The sequence below is a fragment of the Elephas maximus genome, chromosome 12 (assembly GCF_024166365.1).
Source record: "Elephas maximus indicus isolate mEleMax1 chromosome 12, mEleMax1 primary haplotype, whole genome shotgun sequence".
NCBI lineage: Eukaryota > Metazoa > Chordata > Mammalia > Proboscidea > Elephantidae > Elephas > Elephas maximus.
The window spans coordinates 17,478,593-17,490,935 of record NC_064830.1 but is presented as its reverse complement, the minus strand read 5'-3'; the positions used below and the strand labels follow the sequence as shown (position 1 = coordinate 17,490,935).

At 39.3% G+C, this 12,343-nt stretch overlaps 1 long non-coding RNA gene across 2 annotated transcripts in view; it reads left to right on the top strand.

Moving 5' to 3' along the window:
- Positions 1-12,343, top strand: part of LOC126086476 (uncharacterized) — a 110,463-nt gene that overhangs the window by 15,902 nt on the left and 82,218 nt on the right. Inside the window, exon 2 of one of the 2 annotated variants that reach the window (XR_007519538.1) lies at positions 11,692-11,788. The exons of the other annotated variant lie outside the window; for it this stretch is intronic. This is a non-coding gene — a long non-coding RNA (uncharacterized LOC126086476). The remainder of the gene's footprint in view (positions 1-11,691; positions 11,789-12,343) is intronic. 2 annotated transcript variants of the gene reach the window in all.

Here is a 12,343-nt window from a genome sequence, read left to right as displayed (position 1 = left end):
GTAAGAAGTTTAACGAAAAGATTCCACAGCCAGGACCTTGGGGGTCCAGGATTCCACCAACTCTCTTGCTCTTCCTGGTTATGGGATGTCTCCTCAGGCCCCTCTCTCCAGCTTACCCAGGGAGGGCTCATCCAGAAGGAAGCATCCACAGGGGAATTCTTTACACTGGGAGTGTTGATGTAAGATTGTCCTTATGAGGGTAGCAACTACAGTTTACCTGTATTCTCTCATTTGACTGCACAACAACCTTGTGAGCTAGGATCTGTTACTTTTAGGATCTTGCTTTAAAGGCAAAGAGACAGAGTCCTTGCTCAGTAACTTGCTCAGCTGGTGAGAGGTGGTTCTTCACACTGGTCTTCAAGTAAAGATCTTCTGGTTCAAAGCTAGGGTTCTGCCCACCTTACTGCACAGCCTGTGGTGATGGGCACCTTCTAACTTGGGGCTTGGAGAATATAAGGCTGTTATTTTTATCTTCTGTTTTATGCACTTGAACTATCACCCCTCCCTTTTTTTTTTTTTCTTGTTTTAGAAAATGGTATGTTCTCCTTAGATCTATTCCTCATATAAATTGTGCTACGTGCTTTCTGGACATCTTCCTTGGGCTCTATAAACACTCTGAAATCCTTTCTTCTGTATCCTGGGCCCCTTTCCTTTGTCACAGAACCACATAAATGACCAGAATGAATATGCATTACTCGCTTAATTTTAACACCTGTTTATTTAATACTTCTTGGGTACCACCACTGTAGGCATTCAGGATGCAAAGATGTACATGACCCTGTCACTGCCTTCGAGAAAATGTCAGTGTGATGGAGAAGAGAGTGTGGTAGAAAAGTTGAACCTTCTCTTAGCAGTGTTAAGCTGATGTGGAATCACATTTTGAAATATTCATTGAGGGTTCCCTTTCACCCTGTATTTCCTTGTTTCCTTTGCCTTCCTTCCCATTCACACAGGACCTTTCTCTGTTCATTATCTTAGGTGATAGATGTGGGAATAGAAGGAAGAGAACAAAAGGCAGTCAGTCCCCTTTTGGTTGAAGTGGATACGGGATGCTCTGCCTGGATTCCTTTTCAGGGGTGATGCACCAGCACCCACTTACTGGGAACTGTGGCTGCAACGACTCACAGCTGAGTCTCTCAATGGATGTTTCCCTCTGTTGCAGAAAACCGTACACACCCGCCCCCCCCCCCCCCCAGCCATTACATTCCTTCCCATAGGACAGCCCATGTTCAGTGACTGGCTGAGGTAGGGATACAATGCCTCAGCCCTTTTCCCTCAATTTGAAGGGTTTTCCAGCTCCAGAGCTGCCCACAGGATTGGCTGAGGGCAGCCTCTGTTGCAACCACACTGCAGGTCAGATTCTCCTGCAAAATTCTTTCTTACTTCAACGTAAGTGAATCTCTCAAGAATACTCCCCTATAATCCATCTGCATTCAATTTTCCATCTCAGACTCTGTTTCTAAGAAACCTCCAAGACAGTTGACAACCGGAAGTGATTGTGAGAAATAGATTCTAAATGGGAATTTGGAGACGGATCTCATGGCCAGCTGACAACGAGGACCGCCACCATGGGTGGTGAGTGGAGTATGGATAGGGTTGAGATGTTATAAAAATGGCATGGCAGGGGCATGGCCTGACCTTACCTAACTTCACAAGGCGGAAAGAGAATCAGGATCAAAAGCCCAAGGCTGTTCCTATGAGGCAGAGGTCAGACATGCCACCTCTCTCAGCCGTCTTTACCAATTCTGATGCCAATCGTCTCTCCCACTGCATTCTCTGCTTCTCTACTGAGTTTGATAATTCATTGCAATGGCCACACAGAACTCACAGACCATACTCACAGTTATACAGTTTATTAGGGAAGTAACAGGTTTACAATTCAGGTTCAGGAATGCTCAGGATACAATTCTTCCACCAGGATAATCTCTTCTCAGCCATGCCCCCCAGGCAGGCCTTTCTTTGGCCCTTAGCCTCTGCCCTGCTCTCGCAAGTGTTACGAAGCTCTTTTAGTTCTGCTGAGAAGTACCCAGAGACACCCCTCTCTGCCAGCAAGCTTCCTGCCTGAAGGCACTCATCTTTCTTGCTCCAGGGGCCAAGAAGCCACCATTTCCTACCGGTCTCCCCTGCTGGTCTCTTGGTTTTGCTGCCACCATTTCTCTGATGCTGCTTCTTGCCGTCTTTTGATTTCTTGACTGCTGCTTCCATGGGTGTTGATTGTGTATCCGAGTAAAATGAAATCCTTGACAACTTCAATCTTTTCCCCGTTTATCATGATGTTGCTTATTGGTCCAGTTGTGAGGATTTTTGTTTTCTTTATGTTGAGGTGTAATCCATACTTGAAGGCTATGGTTCCTAATCTACGTCAGTAAGTGCTTCAAGTCCTCTTCACTTTGAACAAGCAAGGTTGTGTCACCTGCATATAGTAGGTTGTAAATGAGTCTTCCTTCAATTCTGATGCCCCATTTTTCTTCATATAGTCCAGCTTATTTGCTCAGCATACAGATTGAATATGTATGGTGAAAGGCTACAACTGTAATGCATACCTTTCCTGACTTTAAATGATGCAGTATATCCTTGTTCTGTCCGAACAACTGCCTCTTGATCTATCTACAGGTTCCTCATGAGCACAATTAAATATTCTGGAATTCCCATTTATCACAATGTTATCCATAATTTGGTATGATCCATACAGTTGAATGCCTTTGCATAGTCAATAAAACAGGTAAACATCCTTCCAGTGTTCTCTGCTTTCAGCCAGGATCCATCTGACATCAGGAATCATATCCCTGGTTCCGCATCCTTCTGAATCTGGCCTGAATTTCTGGTAGCTCCCTGCGGATATAGTGCTGCAGCAGTTTTGAATGATCTTCAGTAAAATTTTTCTTGCGTGTGGTAACCCTGGTGGCGTAGTGGTTAAGTGCTACAGCTGCTGACCAAAGGGTCAGCAGTTCAAATCCTCCAGGCGCTCCTTGGAAACTCTATGGGGCAGTTCTAATCTGTCCTATAGGGTTGCTATGAGTTGGAATCGACTTGATGGCACTGGGTTTCTGGGTGGTATTAATGATATTGTTTGATAATTTCCACATTCAGTTGGATCACCTTCCTTGGGAATAGGCATAAATATGGATCTTTTCCAGTCATTTGGCCAGGTAGCTGTCTTCCAGATTTCTTGGCATAGACAAGTGAGCACTTCCAGCGCTGCATCCATTTGTTGAAACATCTCAGTTGATATTCCGTCAATTCCTGGAGCCTTGTTTTTTGCCAAGGCCTTCAGCGCAGCTTGGACTTCTTCCTTCAGTACCCTTGGTTCCTGATCATATGCTACCTATTGAAATGGTTGAACATCGACCAATTCTATTTGGTATAATGACTCTGTGTATTTCTTCCATCTTCTTTTGATGTTTCCTGCATTGTTTAGTGTTTTCCCCATAAAATCCTTTCCTATTGCAACTCAAGGCTTGAATTTTTTCTTCAGTTCTTTCAGTTTGAGAAATGCCAAGTGTGTTCTTCCCTTTTGCTTTTCTATCTCTAGCTCTTTGCACATGTCATTATAATACTTTGCTTTATCTTCTTGAGCTGCCCTTTGAAATCTTCTGTTCACTTCTTTTGCTTCATCATTTCTTCCTTTTGCTTTAGCTGCTCGACATTCAAGAGCAAGTTTCAGAGTCTCTTCTGACATCCACTTTGGTCTTTTCTTTCTTTCCTGTCTGTTTAATGACCCCTTGCTTTCTTCATGTATGATGTCTTTGATGTCATTCCGTAACTCGTCTGGTCTTTGGTCATTAGTGTTCAACGCATTGAATCTATTCTTGAGATGGCCTATAAATTTAGGTGGGATGTACTCCAGGTTGTACTTGTACTTTGGCTCTTGTTCTAATTTTCTTCAGTTTCAACTTGAACTTTCGTATGAGCAATTGATGGTCTGTTTCCACTGTAGGCCCCTGGCTTTGTTTCTGGCTGATGATATTGAGATTTTCCATAGTCTCTTTCCAGAGATGTAGTTGATTTGATTCCTGTGTATTCCATATGGCAAGGTCCATGTATATAGTCATCACTTATGTTGGTGAAAAAAGGTATTTGCAATGAAGAAGTTGTTGGTCTCGCAAAATTCTATCATGTGATCTCCGGCATTATTTCCTATCACCAAGGCCATATTTTCCAACGACCAATCCTTCTTTGTTTCCAACTTTCACATCCCAATCACCAGTAATTATCACTGCATCCCGATTGCATGTTTGATGAATTTCAGACTGAAGAAGTTAGTAAAAATCCTCAATTTCTTCATCTTTTGGCCTTGGTGGTTGGTGCATAAATTTGAATAATAGTCGTATTAACTGGTCTTCCTTGTAGGCGTGTGGATATTATCCTATCACTGACTTCAGGATAGGCCTTGAAATGTTCTTTTTGATGATGAAGACAGTGCCATTCCTCTTCAAGTTGTCATTCCCAGCATAGTAGACCATATGATTGTCCAATTCAAAACAGCTAATACCAGTCCATTTCAGCTCACTAATGCCTAGGATATCGATGTTAATGTGTTCCATTTCATTTTTGATGATTTCCAATTTTCCTAGATTCATACTTGGTACATTCCATGTTCTGATTATTAATGGATGTTTTAAGCTGTTTTTTCTCATTTTGAGTCATGGCACATCAGCAAATGAAGGTCCCGAAAGCTTGACTCCATCCACGTTATTAAGGTTGACTCTATTTTGAGGAGGCAGCTCTTCCCCAGTCATCTTTTAAGTGTCTTCCAACCTGGGGGGCTCGTCTTCTGGCACTATATCAGATAATGTTCTGCTGCTGCTCATGAAGTTTTCACTGGCTAATTCTTTTCAGAAGTAGACTTCAGGTCCTTCTTCTAGCCTGTCGTAGTCTGGAAGCTCAGCTGAAACCTCTCTGCCATGGGTGACCCTAAAGCTATCTGAATACCAGTGGCGTAGCTTCCAGCATCACAGCAACACACAAGCCCCCACAGTATGACAAAATGACAGACATCATTATATTAACTGCCAAATTACTTCATCGCATAACTGCCAAACCACTGAAAATCATGGCCTAGCCTAACTGACACATAACCTTAACCATCACAGGGAGCATTATTCTCACCTCACACCTTGGCGTTTGTTATTGCCAGATGTACGTTGTTAAATTGGGTAGTAGATTTTTTACTATTGTCATGAATGCAAAATGCCAGGTAACAAGACTACTGATAAGTGAGGAGTGGGTGTACGCCCCTTTCTCAAAGAAACCAATCAGACATTTGGTGAACAGTTACTACGTGAACAATTTTAACCCTGAAAGGGACAGAAATTCATCCTGGCTGGGATCATCAAATAGTTTAGGCTTGGGCTTGCCTTTTCTGCTTGCAGGTTCTAAGCTAGAGCCACTGTGTGTGGATTTACAGAAGGGTGTGCAGCAGCAGGGACATGGCTATCACGTATGATAGTCGTGATAGAGTGGCAGAAAGGCCTCTCATAGAAGCAGCTGAGGAGCCAGCTAATACCCTATGAGAACAGGACACTATCCTCTAGGGCACAGCGTGCACACTATGCCAATGATGCTGCGTCCCTAGAAGTTAGAATACATGGGCATGGGAACCAAAGGAGGTAGTAGAATGCAGTAGGGGTGGCCTTCGTTACCATTCCTCCCAGTGACTTACTTAAGTTGGGTTACAGAAAAATAAGCAGAGGTGCACGTTGTTCACACTTGTATTTGTAGGCTAGGATCATACAGTGCCCTGTGAGCAAAGTTTTCCTTTTTTTCCTCACATCTTTTCACACATTCATTATTATGTGCACTCACATTTTTGGAATTTCTTTAAATACCTTCCTAATGAGTTTTCTTTCATTATTATGTTGTGGCCCTTTTGTCTTTGATAATACTTTTGTTTTAAAATATATTTTTCCTGATTATTTTTATAGCTACTCCAATTTTTTGATAGTATTTGCCTAAAACCAAAAAACAAACCCATTGCTGTTGAATCAATTCCAGCTCATAAAAAGATACCCCCTAAAAGCTCGAGCTCTGTGAATTTGAGCTATAGATCCACAGGAAGCTTATTTTTTAGTTACAAGTTCTCAAGGCCTTCCCTGGCTTCCAGTCCAGCCTTCTCAGAACCAAGGCAGTCTCCTGTGGGTGCAAGTGTGGGGTTTGCATCCCATTTGCTCTTACAATGAACCTATAGCCCTTTGGGGTTCCAGTTTTATGGAGAAAGTTTTTCTTTTTTTTTTTTGGATTCTCCACTTTTTTGCCGACCTGGGCTTTGTCATAAAGGCCATGAAGATGAAAGTTCACCAGATTGGCTCTCAGGACAAGAGGGGTTTCATTGCTATTCTCCTTTGGTTTCCAATTTTCCCTTATATTTTGGGCTGTTAATTCCTTATTATTTCATTAAAAAAAAAAAAAAACAAAACCAGTGCTGTCGAGTCGACTCCGACTCATAGCGACCCTATAGGACAGAGTAGAGCTGCCCCATACAGTTTCCAAGGAGCGCCTGGCGGATTCCAACTGCCGACCCTGTGGTTAGCAGCCGGAGCACTTAACCACCATGCCACTAGTGTTTATTATTTCATAAAGATGTTTAAATTAAAAAAAATTTTACCAACCTTTTTTACTTGTTTTTGGTGTTCATTCTGAACATGTAGCCTGCCATGTAACTGGAAACAGGATTCCTAGAGGTTAATTTTTTTTTTTTTTTAAAGAAAACATTATTGATAACAGTGAAATTTCAGACATCTGCAGTAACAAGTAAAAAAGATATTTCAGTATCTCCCCACTCGGCACATGCAGAGAACTGGTTCAGCTGACGTGCTGCAAATACCCACTTTGAAATTGGCAGGATGGACGAACGGGTTCTGAAGCTCTGTCATGTTCATTTTAATTCACTTCACGTACATTAAAAAAAGACAGAGTGAGAGAGAGACTCTTCAGCATTTATTGGATGCATGTTACGAAACAATTCCAACAATTGATTTGCATTATACAGTGGAGACAATAAAATTGAAAATAAATTAAAGCCGCTTAAACAACTGTTTTGTGGAACAAATATGTAAGATTTGAATATTTATGATGGTAAATGAGATTAACTCCCCAAACCTTTTTTTTTCTAATCTGTCATCAATGATGCAAAGCTCTCAAGAGTAAGTTATCAAGTTTTTGTAGTGTATTTTGATTAAATATAAATAAATGAATCACATTTTCATGGTTGTGAAATAGTTCATTAAACGGGGGAGGCAGTGAAAACAGCCTTCTACTCTAGAAACATATGGTTTGCAATGTAGGCTTATGAAAATTGTGTCATAGTTCAATATTTAAATTAAATAAAATCTCCAAAGTCTAAGAAATGATAACAGATTTCATATAGCTGAGGATCAAGCTTCATGTAGTTTTTTTTAAGCATTAACATTGAAAATTGAGTTTTAATGTTTCAAAATGGTCCCCCAAAGACCTGACTTTATTGTGCTCATTGATTTTTTTAGGACTGAATTTCCTGCTGTCAGAGTTCTAGAAATGGGCTTTTACTTTGGGATGCTTTTTCTTCCTGAAATACAAAGTATGATCTTTGGGACAATTTGTAAGTTTTGTTGTTGTTGCTGGGAAATGTAAGAGAAAACCAAGAATTTCTTTTATTCTCCTTTTGCCTGGGACTATTGACATTTCATTTTGAAGTGGGTTTTCTGTACAAGAACTAACCAGTAGAAAATTGGGCTGGATGGAAATTAAGGAAATAGGAACTCCAGTGAGGTTAAGTGACTCGTCCTTGAAGTCTTTTAGCTGGTAAGTGGTGGATCACACTCCTATCTCCCAAATGACAATTTCACAACTTCTTCAACTTCCCAAATCCCTACCCTTCCCTTCTCCCCAGTCTCGATTGATTGCCTAGATCCCCACTTCTCTGAGATAGTGGAAGCACTCAGGTAAGAAGAACCTCATCTTTACATGCACCCAATGTGCTCATTGTCTGCACTCCTGCCATCCTTTCTGGGGCTCTTCTCCTAGGCCAATGCTTTCATGGTCCATCCATGGTCCATCCGCTCTCTGTTCCCCAGGGGAGCTTCTACCAGAAAATCAGTTCTTCTCTTTCTACCGGAATGTCTCCATTAGCATTCAAGCTTATCGAAAGTAAACACATGAGCCTTGTTTGACCCCACATTTCTCCTTGCTTCTTACCACTGAGATGTTTTCTATTATTTCATAAAGATGTTTAAATTAAAAAAAAAAAAATTACCAAAATTTTTACCCACTTTTGGTGTTCACTCTGAACTTGTAGCCTGCCCTGTAACTGCAAACACCTCCTATTCTCTCTTTAATGCACTTCAAAGTAGGTTTATAAGATGGAAGCGTTTGGGATCAGATATGGGTGATGGTTGAACAACATGGTGAACAGAGGTTGACGTCACTGAGCTGTACGTGTGAAGGATGTTGAAATGGCAAATGTTTTGTGACGTATATATTTACCACAATTAAAAAAAAAAAGGTTTTAAGCCCATACTCCATGGAGCTACGTTTGTCCCGGTCACCAACAACCTTCTTCTCAGCAAGTCCAGCGGTAATTTCTTTCTACTCATGTGCTGAATCTCTCAGCAATGTTTAACACAGTGCTCTTTCTTCCTTTGAGAAATACTTTCACCATTTGGCTTGTGAAACATGAACAATTTCATGCCTACTTCCCCCCCCCCCCGCCCGTCTCGGTAGCTACTCTTTCTCAGATTCCTTCATCAGCATCACCTTTGTGGTACACCTCTTAATGTTGGAGTGCCAGGAACTCAGTCATTGGCTGGCTTCTCTTCTCCATCCACAGCCTATAAGAAGAGCTTACCTAGAGCCATGGTTTTAAGTGATACCTTGAAGCTGGTAACTCCCAAATTTTTATCTCCATCCCCGATCCCACCTGTAAGCTCCAGGTTTCTGTCTGTATCCATCTGTATCTTCTGCATTGTTTATCAAGCAACTCTATCTGGATATTTAATAACTACCTCAAACCTAATATGTCCACAAAAGACTCTTGATATCTCCTTCCAAGCTGTTCTTCCCCAGCCTTCCTTTCTCAGTTAATGGCTCTACCATCTCCCTTGTTACCCAGATAAAAAACTCAGGATTAATTCTAGCTTGTTCTTCCTTATTTTATCCACTCTTCCACATCTAATATATTAGCAAAACATTTCCACAGCTGTTACTGTGTTCCAAATGTCTACGGCCTCTACCCTGGGCTTGTGAAATAGCTTCCTAACTAGTCTGCTTTCTTCCACTCTTCCTCCTATAGTCTACTTCCCACACAAGAGCAAATTTTAGAAACAGTATTTTTATTACAGGTTATTTCAAACAATCCAAAAAATATACTCAGGTGTTTACTGCCTAGACTGAACATTTTATTTCATATCTTTTTTCCCCCAAGAAATAAATCATTATATATTTGTGAAGTCTTCTATTTATCCCTCTATAAGTCTATTCCCCTTCCTTATTCCACTCCCAGAGGAAACCACTTTCCTGAAATTATGGTGTGTCCTTCCTGATGGGTTTTTATACTTCACCACATATAGGTATTCAGAAACAATGAATAATATTATACAATGGGTTTTTACACTTTACATTAATATACAGTCTATATTTCTATAACAATATTTTTCTGTATAGTTTTTTTTTTTTTTTTTACTTTGAAAAATTATGTTATTGCTGGTATTGATTTTTTTATTGGCTTGGTATTCCAGCAACCTCATATATAATCATTTATTTGTAGTTTTCTAGGATTTCTTCTTAATGTTCTATATATCCTATTCCTGTCTACTTGTTGTATTTATTTTTTACATAGCTATACAGCAATAATAATAACTAAAATTTATGGTATTTTTTAATGCTAGATACTCTTCTTAGCACTTTGCATATATAAACTTTTTTCATCTTCATGACAAATCTATGAGGTAAATAATATTACCATTCCTATTTATTGATAGGCAATTGAAGTAGAGAGAATTTATATCTTGCCCAAGGTAACACAACTAATAAGAAGCAGAGCCAGGTTTGAAATCTTGATAGTTTGGCTCTCTGGCTGTTGCTTTCAATCCTTCTGACATGATGAATAGGAGTGGGCTGAACAGGTTCCAGCAGAGCTTCCAGACTAAGACAGACAGGGAAGAAAGGACTGGCAGTCTACTTCCAAAAATCAGCCAAGAAAACACTATGGATTACAGCAGTCTGATCTACAACTGATCATGGAGATGGCGCAGGACTGGGCAGCATTTCATTCTGTTGTGCATGGGGTCACCATGAGTGGGGAGCTGCCTTGAAGGCAGCTAACAACAAGAGCAGTGGGTGCAGAGAATCTTGCCTTGTTACTGAGATTAATGGCCTGTTTAGTATGATATTTGCAGAGATCTTGGGTAGATACCATTTATGGGGTTAAAGAAATTCTCATGTATTGTTAGGAGATATTTCCCACCTTAATCTTATAGAAATTTTGAATTTTATTGAATAATTTTTTGGTATCTCTTCAGCTAATCTTATTAATATTTTCCTTAAATCTGTTTCTGTGGTAAATTACGTTGATAGATTTACAGATATTGAACCATCCTTACATATCTAAAATAGATCTAATCAACTAATAGATCGTATATTAGAAATAAATTCATTATAAAACCTAAATATCTTTAGTTTACCTTTGATTTTTAAAGCATAGTTCCAAGTTTTTTTTTTTCTTAGCTGAATCTTTGAGAAGGTATTGACCAAGTATTTTTGTGAATGCAAAGCTCTGAATTATTGCTATTCATTGTTTAGAAAGAAAGACAAGAAAAGAAGTTACTGATTATCTACAATTTAAAGTTAACACAACATTTAGGTTAAACCTATGTTGATTTGTATTTTATCATTGTGAAGTTGAATAAAGGGGCAAAAATCTTTCCTATAGTATTTAGAGATTTGCTTGATTAGTTCCAATGTCTGTCGACTATAACTTGGAAACCGTAGTGGGAACTTTCTTTGTTTAGTGCTGTTGTAATGTTTGTTGCCTTAAAGTTTTAAAATACGTATATCATAGGAGATTGAGATTCATGTCCCCCTTGTGGTAATTACTTTTTTTGGCCATTATATTTTTTGAATATTGCTTATTTACCATTTCCTCTCCTTTCTTCCAAAAACTCCTATTATATGTAGGTAAGGAACCTCTCAATCTGTCTTTCATTTTATTTGACAGCTCTTTCATATATCTACCTCTAATTTTTAAACTCCTTGTGTCATGTTCTAGGTAAATTCTGCTGAGATTTAAAAAAAAAAAAATTAGTGTATGAGCATTTCATATCCTGTATTTCTAATTTGGGAGCCCTGGTGGTGCAATGGTTAAGTGCTCGGCTGCTAATCAAAAGGTCAGCAGTTTGGATCCACCAGCTACTCTTTGCAAATCCTATGGGGCAGTTCTTCTCTGCCCTATAGGGTCACTATGAGTCGACTTGATGGTAACAAAGTTTTTTTTTTTAATTTGTTTTTAAAATATATCTACTTGTTCTTGTTTATTACTATCTGGTTTTGTTTAATCTTTTTTTTTTTTTAATGAATGGAATATTCTCTATTTTGGAGGATCCTAAATGTACTAGTGCTAAAATCATTTCAACATTGCTTTATTATTTTTATTTTATTTAAAATGCTTCTATCCCTGAATTTCAGATTTAATTGGCTGTTTTTCTTCATTTTGTTTTCTAGAACCATGCTTGGTGAATATTTGGAGCTCAGAAAATAATTGTTGAATAAATGACACAGCCATTAGATTCTGGTGCGTCTGTTCTTTCTACTGGCAAATGTAGGTGTTCAACAAACACTTCTCATATGAGTTTTTTTAAATAGGAAAGTAAGGAGTCCCTGGGTGGTTCAAATGGCTAATGTGCTTGACTACTAACCAAAAAGTTGGAAGTTCGAGTCCACCTAGAGGCGCCAAGGAAGAAGGGCCTGGTGATCTACTTCTAAAAAATGACTCCACTGAAAATCTTACCGAGCACAGTTCTACTCTGACTCATGGGGTCGCCTAGAGTTGACATAAACTCTACAGCAATCCATAACAACCGATACATGAAAGTAGCTACAGAAATCATGAAACAGGTCATGGTTCTACCCTTTGTCTATAAAAACTGCATTCTTGTCTATCCAATTAGGAATCAAAAAACCTACCACTATAATTTTCAATGAATATGCTCTATAATGCCTTTGTGAACATTTTGATTATTCTGTTAAGTGTGTTATAAAACAAAAACTAGGTAGATGATAGGATCCAGTGGGAAGAGAATTCCTGGTCCAGGTTGGAGACCTTGGAGATAAGAAAGAAGGTAAAAGTTCGAAAGCAAAATTTGGAGGAAAATGA